The sequence below is a fragment of the Gorilla gorilla genome, chromosome 6 (genome assembly GCF_029281585.2).
Source record: "Gorilla gorilla gorilla isolate KB3781 chromosome 6, NHGRI_mGorGor1-v2.1_pri, whole genome shotgun sequence".
Classification (NCBI taxonomy): Eukaryota; Metazoa; Chordata; class Mammalia; order Primates; family Hominidae; genus Gorilla; species Gorilla gorilla.
The window spans coordinates 40,134,175-40,150,011 of record NC_073230.2 but is presented as its reverse complement, the minus strand read 5'-3'; the positions used below and the strand labels follow the sequence as shown (position 1 = coordinate 40,150,011).

Sequence of the window (15,837 nt, the reverse complement as noted above, 5' to 3'; positions counted from 1 at the left end):
ACATCAAGTGGCTATCTGGGTATAAGAATAAGGAGAAAGTTCTGGATTAAATTTAGAGTTGGAGTCATCTGTTTATAGATCATTGGAGCCATGGATGTGGAAGAATTTCTTTATGGAGAATGTGCAGATGGAGAAATGAAGGGGGCATATGACAGAGCCTAAGGTGGTCCAGTATTAAAGAGTGGTACATAAAACAAGAGAAATTACTGGAACTGATTGAAAGGAGTGACCAGAGAGGCAGGGGGAATCAGAAGGCCAGCCTACAGACCTTGGCTCCAGCCAGTTAAAGTGAAATAACCTTTGACAAGTTGAATATTCTATGTTCTGTTTTCTTAATCGTAAGAAAAGTATTTTTATATCAGCTAATATCATAAACTTGTTCTGAGAAAAATGTGGGATGATTGTAAAGTACATATTGCCACACACACGCACGATCTTCTATATGGAATATACTAAGATGCTAGCTATACATAATAATGGATCAAATGACTGGATCATTTCGTATAGACTAAAGCTGTACCCTGAAGTCAAAACCATATCTTAACTCTTCCTAGAGCCTAGCAAAAGATAAAAATAATGCAATGGATTTTCTTTTGTATTCATTAAGTGGTTCTACAGACAGTTCCAGACACTGAACACTAGCAGCATCACCTAAATAAATGTGAATCCCCAACAAATCATTACAGTATAATAGTAATTCATTAGATGAAAGTACAAATGCAATTATAAAAAGTATAAAGTGTAACTATATAATACCTCATTAAGGGTGAGCTTACATATGTGTATGTGTATATATGCACACATATATACACACATACATATATGTGTTTGCATACACACACATACAAACTCTTATAAGGGTAAAGAATTAAACACAGCGGCAATCTGGAAAGCAAATGCTTTCAGCAAATTCATAAGCTCTTGATTGCAAAGCACTGAGATAATTATGCCCAATTGCTTTCGAGTCATATATTCATTAAACACTGATTATCTGTATCTTTTCAAAGGATTGGGAGATCCTGCTTGCTTTTATGTTGGTGTAGTCTTTACTTTGAATGGACTAATGATGAGATTGTTCTTCGTGTATGGAGCATAACCTGAGGTAAGACTACTACTGAATTAAGAGACCTTTCAGTGGGCTTATACAGACTGGCTGATATTTTTTGATTGAATGAAAAGGAAAATTAACGAGATTAGATTCATATCAGGAAAGTTTGTGGATTTATTTGATTTTTTCAGAAGCTTAACCAATATCATGTAACCAGCAACTGGAGATGTCACTAAAATTCTATCTCAAAGGCATCCCTTTTATCCCTTAAGGATTTTTTTTTGACTAATTAAGATTTCCTAACAAAGGCTTTAATGGAATATCTCCTAGTTCATGTGTAAAATTAAGAAAACATTGGAGGAGATCTTTGGTTAGCAGTAATAGCAGCTTATTTCTAATTGTATTCTCTAAGGATGAAATTAAGAAAGCAGTAGGAAAAACTGTATCACATGTGGCAGGCACTTACATCTACTAGCCTGCCTATCTTGATAAGAGTACCACGATGAAGAAGCAGTGAGACCGGTCTCAGGTGATAAGTTGAAATTAATTTCAGTGGTCATGTGTTTTGCTCCCACACTTAATTGCTCCCTGAGATAGCCAAATCAGCGAGTTTTTGTCAATGAAAACTAAGGTGAAGTCAGTTTTGGTTACATCTAGGAAAGTATCTGCCTTTCTCACAAAAGGACAGACTTAGCTGCCCCTTCTCTATTTCTTCCTGCTTTTATTACACTAGGATGTCATGCCCAGAGCTGTAGTGGTCGTCTTGTGACCATAAGGGAAAGGCCATAAAAATAGCAGATATATCTGGCCTACCATCCTTCTGCTGCTGAACCAATGCCAACAGGTACTTATCTTTCATTTTCTTGTTGAATGATATAGTAAACAACATCCATATTGTGTAAGCTACTTTTGTTAGGTTTTCTGTTTCTTTCAGTGGAACATATTCCTAGCTGAATCATCAGATTTCTTTACAATGTTATTCTTGTAGTGTAAAACATTTAAAATTAAAATTAAAATTAATTAATAGCTTTACTCTTTCAACAAATATTTGTTGAGTTTTCATAGGGCTTATGTCAATATAGAGATTAGTAAATATACACACTCTTTGTTTTAGGAAGTTTTCAGCATAAAAAAGACTAGCATAGAATCAATGAAAACTAGTGACACAGTCAGTGTTGTACCAGGGATACTATCCAGCATGGTACGTAAAAAGAAAATTAGTAATAAGTATAAGGATTGGAAAACTTGAAAAAAAGAAATGTGTTCTTAAAAGTAGATTACATCGTATATCTAGAAAAATTTTACAAGTTTATGGATACAGTATTTGCAATAAGAAAATATACAATGTTACTAGATGTAAACATTAATATTAAAATTCAAAATTATAAATTTTATACTTTAGGATCAAATAGAAAATGAAATTTTGAAAGGATGCTGTTTAGAATAGCATTAAAAGCATGACGTTCCTCAGAATAAATCCAACAAAAAATATATATGACAGCTATGGGAAAATGATTAAAACATTCCTGAGATATGTCTAGGAAAATCTAAGTGGAGAGCTATTCCACATTGATTGATTGAAGACTTGATATTAAAAAGATTTATAGATTCAATGCTCTACCAGTCAAAATTCCAACATATTTTTTGTTGACTTTGATGAGCTGATTTAAAAGTTACTCAGAAATGCAAAGCGCCAAATACAGTCAAGGTATTCTTGAAAAAGGAGGATTTGCACTATCAACTGTTGCTATATTATAAAGCTAATGTAAAAAGACGCTGTGATATTGGCACAGGAATAGACAAATAGATAACTGCAATAGAGTAGAGCCCAGAAGCAGAAATGTACATTTAAAGGCATTTGATATATGGAAGAGCGGGTATTGCAGATTGGTGGGTAAGGACAGGCATTTTAAAAAATAGTGCTGGAATAATTGGGAGATCATATGGAACAAAGAGAACTTGAAACTATATAAATAATACTCCAAGCTGGATTAAACACTCAAATATGAAAGACAGATTTATAAAAGTGTTCAGCATATAATATAGAAAAAGTCACTTGGAATAAGAAATGATAAACAAGATACAAAAATCCAGCCATGAGGAGAAACTGATAAATTTGATGAGTTTGTCAATTTTACCTCAAAAGAACTGTAGGATTAAAAAAACCTGAAAGTAAGTGAAGATATTTACAAAGTGTATGCCCCACCTACTATCCAGAAATTCCATTCATTAATTTGATAAATATTTATTGAAAGCCTGTTGTGACCAGGAGCACTGTTCTAGGTGCTTGGAATACAGAAGAGAAGTCTCTGTCCTTGTGAAGTTTATATTAGAGTGGGAAGATAAAGACAAAGAAGAAAGACAACTTGATAGAAAAATGGACAAAATGTTTATGAACTGATATTTCCCGGAAGAATACCAAATGGTCAATAAACATATGTAAAGTTGACCACCATCATTTGTTATAAAGAAAATATAAATTCAAACCACAGTGAAATACCAACTCACATCTAATAGATTGATAAAGGAGCTTTCATCCACCACAGGTGGACATATAAATTGGTACAACTATTTTGGTAAACAGTGTATATTATCTGGTAAAGTTGAAGGTATAGATACCTTATAACTCAGCAATTCTAATTTAACATATATATTCCCAAAAAAGTATTGCACATGTGTACTAGGAAGTACATACAATAATATGGTAGCATTATTTGCAATAGCTTCAAACTGGAAAGAACCCAAATATCCATTAACAGAGAAATGAATACATTTTGGTTTATTAACATGGTGGAACAGTATACAATAATGAGAATGAATGAACTATGCAGCTACACACAACATGGTTGAATCTTACCAATATAATTTTGAATGAGTGAATCCAGGTACAAAATTTAAAAAAATACTGCATTCTTCCATTTGTATGTTGTTTAAAAACAGATTAAAGTAAATCATAGTTTGATATGTGTATAGAAAGAGTTATGTTGATAATCTCAAAAATCAGGTCAGTAGCTGATTCTTACCTTGGAGGCTGGCAAGTGAAGACTGAGTATAATCATTTCTCTATTTCAATTATTTATATGGTGACTATATGGACGTTCCCTTTACAGTAGTTCTATAATCTAGAAATTTTATGCACTTTTCTATATGCCGTGTAGAAAAATATAAGCTCATTTGAGGGAAAAGGATTGCTTTGAGATTGTTTGGGCAGGTTTAAAAATGTTCTATTTTTTTTAAAAAAAGTTCTGTTTTTGGGCCAGGCGCAGTGGCTCACGCCTGTAATCCCAGCACTTTGGGAGGCCGAGGCGGGCGGATCATGAGGTCAGGAGATCGAGACCATCCTGGCTAACATGGTGAAACCCCGTCTCTACTAAAAATACAAAAAAAAAAAAAATTAGCCGGGCATGGTGGCAGGCACCTGTAATCCCAGCTACTCGGGAGGCTGAGGCAGAAGAGTCAGCTTGAACTGGGGTGGCAGAGGTTGCAGTGAGCCGAGATCGCTCCACTGCACTCCAGCCTGCATGACAGAGCGAGACTCCTTTTCAAACAAACAAAAAAACAAAAAGACAACAACAAAAGAAATGGTTTTTATCTTTCATCTGATTGTTGTATTCTGCATTATTGCTTGTCTGGGACTCAAGTAAAGAATATTTGCAGTAGTTTAGACAGTTCTGAGTTAATGCTACATGAAACTGTTTGAATCTTGTCTTCATCTCTCAATCCCTTAAATCCAATTTCAAAAATAAAAATTTGCCTTTATTCAGGTTATTCAAAGGATGTGATCTAGACTCTAAAGTGCTAGCCTGTTTCTTAAAAATTACTTAATGCGGTGGGGCGCGGTGGCTCACGCCTGTAATCCCAGCACTTTGGGAGGCCGAGGCGAGTGGATCACGAGGCCAGGCGTTTGAGACCAGCTTGGCCAACATGGTGAATCCCCATCTCTACTAAAAGTAAAAAAATTAGCCGGGCACAGTGGCACACACCTGTAATCCCAGCTCCTTGGGAACCTGAGGCAGGAGAATATTTGGAACCCAGGAGGTGGAGGTTGCAGTGAGTCGAGATTTTGCCGCTGCACTCCAGCCTGTGCGACAGAGCAAGACCCCATCTCAAAAAAAAGTTATGTTCACACCTTATGTATTTTATTTAGAAAGTATTTTAGCTATGATAAATTATAAAATTGAGATTAATTTATATGTACACTTTTTAGGATTGTACATTCAGGATTTAAACATCAACCACATGGGTATGGTTTAGTACTATTATGTTTTAAATATGATTTAAACTATGGTTTAAAATTCTGAGATAATTTTGTGAAAAACTCACTGTATTTTACATGAATTTTGATTGTATACTCTGTTATTATTTTTTACAGTGGGACTCAACTAGGAGGTCTTATTACAGTACTGTGCTGCTTTTTCAACCATGGAGAGGTTTGTTTTCTAGAAAGCAAATTTTAAGAAATAGAAGGGGTTATAGAGGAACAAAGAAATACACTCATCGAAACAATATATAATTGTATACTACTTATGACTTCACAATATTTTAAAGACCCTCGTGTTATAAGTTGATATTTTAATCATGCTGATCGAAATGTTTAAATAGCTAGAATTTCAAACATGAAATCTCTTGCCTTATTTTTAGTAAATATATACATATACATATATTCTGTAGAGAAAAGGAAATACTGTACTTGTTGAGTTGAATCACGTCATGCACATTATCTGATTTATTCCCACTAAACTTTTTTTGTGGGTGGTGGTAGCCTTACCATACAAGTTATGAAATTTAAATTTAGAGAAAATTAAGTTACTTATCCACATTCTACATTTACTACATGATGAAGCTGGATTTCCCATTCTATGTCTGTCTGCCATTTAAAACCTCATATATATATTAATTTATATTTTATTAATTATAAAATTATAGTTATATTTTATAAAAACTTTTATATATTTTATATGTATAACATATATATTCAACTTTTTTATTGTGGTAAGAATAAGTAACATGAGATCTGCCCTCTTAATAGATTTGTAAGTGTACAATACAGTGTTAACACAATGTTGTATAGCAGATCTCTAGAACTTATTTATCTTGCCTAACTGAAACTTTGTATGCATTGCACTCCCCTTAACAACAATGAAAGAGGCCTCAGGCCTGACAGCAGGGACACGGTTAAGACACTGCCACCTGCTCCCTCACTTCTTTGTGTTATGTCATGCTGTCTGTTCAGTAATGCAAAATGCTGAATTCAAAATAGACATTAACTTACTAATTCAGCCCAATGAAACATAGTCCACCTAAAAAAGAGCTCATAGAAGCTTATTTCAAATACGATGGATACATTCAACAAAATATTGGTATATACCATGTCCATACTCTGTTAGATGCTGAGGATATGGCAATGAAAAAGAGAGAGATTCTGACTCCTAGGTCTTGGGAGCAAAATATTTAATATGTTATGACACAGGTTTCATAGGGTAGAAGTATTTTTTTTTTCAAGATGGAGTCTTGCTCTGCTGCCCAGGCTGGAGTGCCGTGGCGTGATCTTGGCTCACTGCAACCTCTGCCTGGCGGGTTCAAGCGGTTCTCCTGCCTCAGCCTCCTGAGTAGCTGGGATTACAGGCATGTGCCACCATGCTCAGCTAAATTTTTGTATTTTTAGTGGAGATGGGGTTTCACCATGTTGGCCAGGCTGGTCTCGAACTCCTGACCTTGTGATCCACCCGCCTTGGCCTCCCAAAGTACTGGGGATTACAGGCGTGAGCCACCACGCCCGGCCGGGGTAGAAGTACTTTTATCCATTGCTGTTGGGTTAATTTTTAAAAATCAGTTAGATAAAGAAATCATAAAAATTATACATAAAAGCCATATATATATTTTTTTATTTTATTTTTATTTTTTTTTATTTTTATTTATTTTTATTTTTTATTGATCATTCTTAGGTGTTTCTTGCAGAGGGGGATTTGGCAGGGTCACAGGACAATAGTGGAGGGAAGGTCAGCAGATAAACAAGTGAACAAAGTTCTCTGGTTTTCCTAGGCAGAGGACCCTGCGGCCTTCCGCAAAGCCATATATATTATTTTAAAGCAAACAAATGCATTGACATTCAACAATGTGCTGATTTAAAGACAAAGCTTTTTCTTTGAGTGTGCCAGACAACTGTTGGTATAAGCTGACTTTCTTTTATGTATCATAATTCCTCTTCCAACATTTACAATTTTGGTATCTTGGAAGAGGAGCAATAACTTCTAAGACTCTTGCAAAGTAATAAGAGTTCACATTCTTTCTAGAATTTCAGAATTTCTGATGGAAAATTTTTCTAATACTCTGACCCATATGTCTTAGAAGTAATTTTAAAGTTTGCGTGAAAATTTAATACTTTCGTTGCATGCATCACATTTGTAGTTCCCAAATACTTCTAGTTGTTTTTAAAATATATACTTAACCTTTTTTAAAGTACATTTTACAAAATCTGAGGCAATCTTAGCTATTCAAAGTGTGTATTTATATTCGTTCATACTTGTTAACGTAGAAACTCTCATGGTGCTTGCGAATGACCTAGGTGACATTTGTTTAGGTGTTTGTCTCGGCATGCATATATCCCAAAGCCTGGGATGCCAGGATCATATGCCAGGATCATACTGCAGGGCTGGACTATGGATCTAGTTGGTCAGTCCCAGAATTCTCACAACTCGTATACGTACAATCTTGTTTGTCCCTTGGGTTTCATTTTGCTCGGTCTGATATATCTGTTGCTGGTTTCTGGACATGGTAGTTAATTGCTCTCTACTTAATGGCCTCATGCGTTAAGAGAGCTTCAAAAACTGAGAAGCTATGCCAGACACTCAGAAATGGGATCTAGTGAGCCTAGTATTGAAATTACTAAAACAAACTCACCCCTGGTTTTTAAATGTTTGTTGTAGTAAACATGATGTAAAGTGGGCATTTTGTTGATTTCAGGTCACCCATGTGATGTGGACACAACCTCTCTGTGAAAGTTTTTCCTATCCATTCCTTGTACTTCAGATGTATATTTTAACTTTGATTCTCAGGTAACTTCGATTTATAAAACAAAGGCAAATAAATTATAATTTAAGTGTCTTAAAATATGCTTCAGTTCAGCACTTTGGGAGGCTGAGGTGGGCGGATCACTTGAGGTCAGGAGTTCGAGACCAGCCTGGCCAACATGGTGAAACCTTGTCTCTACTAAAATACAAAAGTTAGCCAGGCATGGTGCTGTGCATCTGTAATCCCAGCTACTTGGGAGGCTGAGGCAGGAGAATTGCTTGAACCCGGGAGGCACAGGTTGCAGTGAGCCAAGATTGTGCCACTACACTCCAGCGTGGGCACAGAGCGAGACTCCCTCTAAAAAAAAATATGTAAATATATATATTATATATATATATATACTTCAACCTATGAAGTTGTAATTACCAAATTGATCTTTTTTAGTTATTTTAAAAGTAAATTGAGTATAGAGTTAAGAAAATAATTCAAAATTGCTACGTAAAAATTGCTCTCCATTTAAGAGTGTAGGCTACAGGTTTTAGATAACTACATTATATTTTAATAAACCAAAAGATATGTGTTTGTATATAGTTTGCCAAGATTCAGAAGTTTTTGAGAAACAATTACATTTTCTCTTCAAAGTTTAGGTACTCTGACATTGTTTTCTAACCTGTGGTTTTGATGAATGTGCCATGAAAAAAGTGTTCTGTGTGCAAACGAATTTGGGAAATGCGGAGTTAGATGGATAAAGAGTACGTATATTCACATATTTATGAAGCATTTCTGAACAACTAATGTTTCTAACAGGACAACCAGTTTCATTTCAAACTTTTTTTTTTGGATACACTTTTTTTGTAGGGATTACATTTATAAGCGTTTTAGATATATAAAAGGTCTGAGAAATGAACAAAAAAAACCTTATGTGGTAGAATAGTATAAATAGCCTTATCAGAGAAATAAATTTGATAGAATACTAATGAGAACTCTCACTGAATGAAATAATGATCACGATCTCCTCCAAACTCCCAGAGGACCCCATTCTTCACCTAAGTCCCTGGCAGATTCTGCCTTATATAAAAATCATTTGTTTTTCTTCCTTCTTTTTTGAAACAGTAAATTTATGAATCATCCACACATACACAAATTTTTATTTATTTATTTCTTTAGAGATGAAGTCTTGCTCTGTCACCCAGGCTGGAGTGCAGTGGCATGATCGGCTCACTGCAACCTCTGCTTCCCGGGTTCAAGCGATTCTCCTGCCTCAGCCTCCCAAGTAGCTGGGATTACAGGTGCACACCACCACCCCCAGCTAGTTTTTGTATTTTTGGTAGAGGCAGGGTTTTGCCATGTTGTCCAGGCAAAACCTGACCTTGAACTCCTGACCTCAAGTGATCCGCCCGCTTCGGCCTCCCAAAGTGCTGGGATTACAGGCGTGAGCCACTGTGCCCAGCCAATTACATGTATTTAAAAGTACCACTGGAAACAGGGACCATGCCATATTTATCTCTTTAACCACAGAACACTGCACACGTCCATGCAAATATTTGTGGCACTCAGATAAAGCTAATTGAAGAGTGGTAAATAGTAGTGTACTGGAGTGGCACAAACCTTGAGAATGGAGCAGGCTAACTTCTGATTTCTTACCAACCTGACAAGTATATTCTGGGGTTGAATTTGGATTTAGGAACCTCCTCCTCATTCAGATTTCTGTATCTTTGCTCTACACTTTGCCTTCTCTCAAAGATTAGGTGATGGAAGCTGACCATTCTTCATCACCCCTTGCTATTCATTCCCAGTTTAATTCCTAGGAAGGTGGGTTATTTTTATTTTTTTGAGGTGATATCAGTCTGGTCAGTCAGGGCTTTCATGGAATAAAATGTCTTAATGAGAACATTTAGGGTTGTATCATTGAGTGCATGTGCTATACTCTGTATTTTAGTCAGAACTAATTTTTGTTTGAAAAATGTAAGATTACAAAGTACATAATGAGTATTTTATGATAACAATAAACAATATGAACATTTAGAATTTTGTTTTTGAAAATTTATATACGATTATACAAAGATTCATCAAAATCCAATACAGCATTTATAAAAGGAGCAGTTACAGTTTTATTATTTAGGTAAAATGTTTGTGTTTCTTTTTTCTTATCCAAAAGTTACTATAATTCTCTGTGGTAAAAGGTATTGGTTCCCAATACATCTCAGTAATGCAGAATGGACAATTTAAACTTCCACATGCTTCAGCTGAATTCTAGAATGATTTTTTAATTTTTTAAGATTCTTTTTCCTTTAATTTTTCCCATAGTTGTTAACTTATTACTTTGTCAGCACTTACATTTCTCTTCAATGTTTTTTGAAATAGAAAAGTGGTGGTATACAAAAGTTGTTGCTACACATACAGGAGAAGCATGTTGAGGTGTGCAGGGGCAGCGCCATGTCCTATTTTGTGACCTCCTTGCTGGAGTATTAAATTTCTAATGTCATGCAGATGTAGAGGAAAACGAGCTTTTGTATTTAGAATATTTAATGGTAAATTACAATGTTATTTTTTTCACGTAACAGTAACATTTCTATTTTTTATTTTTTTAATTATTATTATACTTTTAAGTTTTAGGGTACATGTGCACAATGTGCAGGTTACATATGTATACATGTGCCATGCTGGTGTGCTGCACCCATGAACTCGTCATTTAGTGTTAGGTATATCTCCTAATGCTATCCCTCCCCCCTCCCCCAACTCCACAACAGTCCCCAGAGTGTGACATTCCCCTTCCTGTGTCCATGTGTTCTCATTGTTCATTTCCCACCTATGAGTGAGAATATGCGGTGTTTGGTTTTTTGTGCTTGCGATAGTTTACTGAGGAGGATGATTTCCAATTTCATCCATGTCCCTACACAGGACATGAATGCGTCATTTTTTATGGCCGCATAGTATTCCATGGTGTATATGTGCCACATTTTCTTAATCCAGTCTATCATTGTTGGACATTTGGGTTGGTTCCAAGTCTTTGCTATTGTGAATAGTGCCACACTAAACATACGTGTGCATGTGTCTTTATAGCAGCATGATTTATAGTCCTTTGGGTATATACCTGTTAATGGGATGGCTGGGTCAAATGGTATTTCAAGTTCTAGATCCCTGAGGAGTTGCCACACTGACTTCCACAATGGTTGAACTAGTAACCATGAACAGTGTAAAAGTGTTCCTATTTCTCCACATCCTCTCCAGCACCTGTTGTTTCCTGACTTTTTAATGATTGCCATTCTAACTGGTGTGAGATGGTATCTCATTGTGGTTTTGATTTGCATTTCTCTGATGGCCAGTGATGGTGAGCATTTTTTCATGTGTTTTTTGGCTGCATAAATGTCTTCTTTTGAGAAGTGTCTGTTCATGTCCTTCACCCACTTTTTGATGGGGTTGTTTTTTTCTTGTAAATTTGTTTGAGTTCATTGTAGATTCTGGATATTAGCCCTTTGTCAGATGAGTAGGTTGCAAAAATTTTCTCCCATTCTGTAGGTTGCCTGTTCACTCTGATGGTAGTTTCTTTTGCTGTGCAGAAGCTCTTTAGTTTAATTAGATCCCATTTGTCAATTTTGGCTTTTGTTGCCATTGCTTTTGGTGTTTTAGACATGAAGTCCTTGCCCATGCCTATGTCCTGAATGGTAATGCCTAGGTTTTCTTCTAGAGTTTTTATGGTTTCGGGTCTAACATGTAAGTCTTTAATCCATCTTGAATTAATTTTTGTGTAAGGTGTAAGGAAGGGATCCAATTTCAGCTTTCTACATATGGCTAGCCAGTTTTCCCAGCACCATTTATTAAATAGGGAATCCTTTCCCCATTGCTTGTTTTTCTCAGGTTTGTCAAAGATCAGATAGTTGTAGATATGCGGCGTTATTTCTGAGGGCTCTGTTCTGTTCCATTGATCTATATCTCTGTTTTGGTACCAGTACCATGCTGTTTTGGTTACTGTAGCCTTGTAGTATAGTTTGAAGTCAGGTAGCGTGATGCCTCCAGCTTTGTTCTTTTGGCTTAGGATTGACTTGGCGATGCAGGCTCTTTTTTGGTTCCATATGAACTTTAAAGTAGTTTTTTCCAATTCTGTGAAGAAAGGCATTGGTAGCTTGATGGGGATGGCACTGAATCTGTAAATTACCTTGGGCAGTATGGCCATTTTCACAATATAGATTCTTCCTACCCATGAGCATGGAATGTTCTTCCATTTCTTTGTATCCTCTTTTATTTCATTGAGCAGTGGTTTGTAGTTCTACTTGAAGAGGTCCTTCACATCCCTTGTAAGTTGGATTCCTAGGTATTTTATTCTCTTTGAAGCAATTGTGAATGAGAGTTCACTCATGATTTGGCTCTCTGTTTGTCTGTTATTGGTGTATAAGAATGCTTGTGATTTTTGTACATTGATTTTGTATCCTGAGACTTTGCTGAAGTTGCTTATCAGCTTAAGGAGGTTTTGGGCTGAGACAGTGGGTTTTCTAGGTATATAATCATGTCATCTGCAAACAGGGACAATTTGATTTCCTCTTTTTCTAATTGAATACCCTTTATTTCCTTCTCCTGCCTAATTGCCCTGGCCAGAACTTCCAACACTATGTTGAATAGGAGTGGTGATAGAGGTTTCAAAGTTTTCCTTTGAAAACTGTCTTGTGCCAGTTTTTCAAAGGGAATGCTTCCAGTTTTTGCCCATTCAGTATGATATTGGCTGTGGGTTTGTCATAGATAGCTCTTATTAATTTGAGATACGTCCCATCAATACCTAATTTATTGAGAGTTTTTAGCATGAAGCGTTGTTGAATTTTGTCAAAGGCCTTTTCTGCATCTATTGAGATAATCGTGTGGTTTTTGTCTTTGGTTCTGTTTATATGCTTGATTACATTTATTGATTTGCGTGTATTGAACCAGCCTTGCATCCCAGGGATGAAGCGCACTTGATCATGGTGGATAAGCTTTTTGATGTGCTGCTGGATTCGGTTTGCCAGTATTTTATTGAGGATTTTTGCATCAATGTTCATCAAGGATATTGGTCTAAAATTCTCTTTATTGGTTGTGTCTCTGCCCGGCTTTGGTATCAGCATGATGCTGGCCTCATAAAATGAGTTAGGGAGGATTCCCTCTTTTTCTATTGCTTGGAATAGTTTCAGAAGGAATGGTACCAGTTCCTCCTTGTACCTCTGGTAGAATTCGGCTGTGAATCCATCTGGTCCTGGACTCTTTTTGGTTGGTAAGCTATTGATTATTGCCACAATTTCAGCTCCTGTTATTCATCTATTCAGAGATTCAACTTCTTCCTGGTTTAGTCTTGGGAGGGTGTGTGTGTCAAGGAATTTATCCATTTCTTCTAGATTTTCTAGTTTATTTGTGTAGATGTTTGTAGTATTCTCTGATGGTAGTTTGTATTTCCATGGGATCGGTGGTGATATCCCCTTTATCATTTTTTATTGCATCTATTTGATTCTTCTCTCTTTTTTTCTTTATTAGTCTTGCTAGCGGTGTATCAATTTTGTTGATCCTTTCAAAAAACCAGCTCCTGGATTCATTAATTTTTTGAAGGGTTTTTTGTGTCTCTATTTCCTTCAGTTCTGCTCTGATTTTAGTTATTTCTTGCCTTCTGCTAGCTTTTGAATGTGTTTGCTCTTGCTTTTCTAGTTCTTTTAATTGTGGTGTTAGGGTGTCAATTTTGGATCTTTCCTGCTTTCTCTTGTGGGCATTTAGTGCTATAAATTTCCCTCTACACACTGCTTTGAATGTGTCCCAGAGATTCTGGTATGTTGTGTCTTTGTTCTCGTTGGTTTCAAAGAACATCTTTATTTCTGCCTTCATTTCATTATGTACCCAGTAGTCATTCAGGAGCAGGTTGTTCAGTTTCCAAGTAGTTGAGCGGTTTTGAGTGAGATTCTTAATCCTGAGTTCTAGTTTGATTGCACTGTGGTCTGAGGGACAGTTTGTTATAATTTCTGTTCTTTTACATTTGCTGAGGAGAGCTTTACTTCCCAGTATGTGGTCAATTTTGGAATAGGTGTGGTGTGGTGCTGAAAAAAAATGTATATTCTGTTGATTAGGGGTGGAGAGTTCTGTAGATATCTGTTAGGTCTGCTTGGTGCAGAGCTGAGTTCAATTCCTGGGTATCGTTGTTCACTTTCTGTCTCGTTGATCTGTCTAATGTTGACAGTGGGGTGTTAAAGTCTCTCATTATTAATGTGTGGGAGCCTAAGTCTCTTTGTAGGTCACTCAGGACTTGCTTTATGAATCTGGGTGCTCCTGTATTGGGTGCATATATATTTAGGATAGTTAGCTCTTCGTGTTGAATTGATCCCTTTACCATTATGTAATGGCCTTCTTTGTCTCTTTTGATCTTTGTTGGTTTAGAGTCTGTTTTATCAGAGACTAGGATTGCAACCCCTGCCTTTTTTTGTTTTCCATTTGCTTGGTAGATCTTCCTCCATCCTTTTATTTTGAGCCTATGTGTGTCTCTGCACGTGAGATGGGTTTCCTGAATACAGCATACTGATGGGTCTCGACTCTTTATCCAATTTGCCAGTCTGTGTCTTTTAATTGGAGCATTTAGTCCATTTACATTTAAAGTTAATATTGTTATGTGTGAATTTGATCCTGTCATTATGATGTTAGCTGGTTATTTTGCTCATTAGTTGATGCAGTTTCTTCCTAGCCTTGATGGTCTTTAGAATTTGGCATGATTTTGCAGCAGCTAGTACCGGTAGTTCCTTTCCATGTTTAGTGCTTCCTTCAGGAGCTCTTTTAGGACAGGCCTGGTGGTGACAAAATCTCTCAGCATTCGCTTGTCTGTAAAGTATTTTATTTCTTCTTCACTTATGAAGCTTAGTTTTGCTGGATATGAAATTCTGGGTTGAAAATTATTTTCTTTAAGAATGTTGAATATTGGCCCCCACTCTCTTCTGGCTTGTAGAGTTTCTGCTGAGAGATCCGCTGTTAGTCTGATGGGCTTCCCTTTGTGGGTAACCCGACCTTTCTCTCTGGCTTCCCTTAACATTTTTTCCTTCATTTCAACTTTGGTGAATCTGACAATTATGTGTCTTGGAGTTGCTCTTCTCGAGGAGTATCTTTGTGGCATTCTCTGTATTTCCTGAATCTTAATGTTGGCCAGCCTTGCTAGATTGGGGAAGTTCTCCTGGATAATATCCTGCAGAGTGTTTTCCAACTTGGTTCCATTCTCCCCATCACTTTCAGGTACACCAGTCAGATGTAGATTTGGTCTTTTCACATAGTCCCATATTTCTTGGAGGCTTTGTTTGTTTCTTTTTATTCTTTTTTCTCTAAACTTCCCTTCTCACTTCATTTCATTCATTTCATCTTCCATCGCTGATACCCTTTCTTCCAGTTGATCGCATCGGCTCCTGAGGCTTCTGCATTCTTCACGTAGTTCTTGAGCCTTGGCTTTCAGCTCCATCAGCTCCTTTAAGCACTTCTCTGTATTGGTTATTCTAGTTACACATTCGTCTAAATTTTTTGCAAAATTTTTAACTTCTTTGCCTTTGGTTTGAATTTCCTCCTGTGGCTCGGAGTAGTTTGATCGTCTGAAGCCTTCTTCTCTCAACTCGTCAAAGTCATTCTCCATCCAGCTTTGTTCCGTTGCTGGTGAGGAACTGCATTCCTTTGGAGGAGGAGAGGCGCTCTGCTTTTTAGAGTTTCTAGTTTTTCTGCTCTGTTTTTTCCCCATCTTTGTGGTTGTATCTACTTTTGGTCTTTGATGATGGTGATGTATAGATGGGTTTTTGGTGTGGATG

At 36.6% G+C, this 15,837-nt stretch overlaps 1 protein-coding gene across 6 annotated transcripts in view; it reads left to right on the top strand.

The window, feature by feature from the left end:
- LOC109027749 (protein C-mannosyl-transferase DPY19L1-like) overlaps positions 1 to 15,837 on the top strand; it is a 135,533-nt gene that overhangs the window by 4,174 nt on the left and 115,522 nt on the right. For 2 of the 6 annotated variants that reach the window (XR_010134441.1, XM_055347528.2), the window contains exons 3-6: positions 1,008 to 1,102; positions 1,782 to 1,892; positions 5,421 to 5,478; positions 8,012 to 8,103. The gene's annotated coding sequence lies outside the window, so the exon portion shown is untranslated. Of the gene's footprint in view, positions 1 to 1,004; positions 1,103 to 1,781; positions 1,893 to 5,420; positions 5,479 to 8,011; positions 8,104 to 8,454; positions 8,812 to 15,837 lie in introns of those variants that run through there. The other 4 variants (XM_055347530.2, XM_063708097.1, XM_055347529.2 and 1 more) reach the window with 4 other exon arrangements.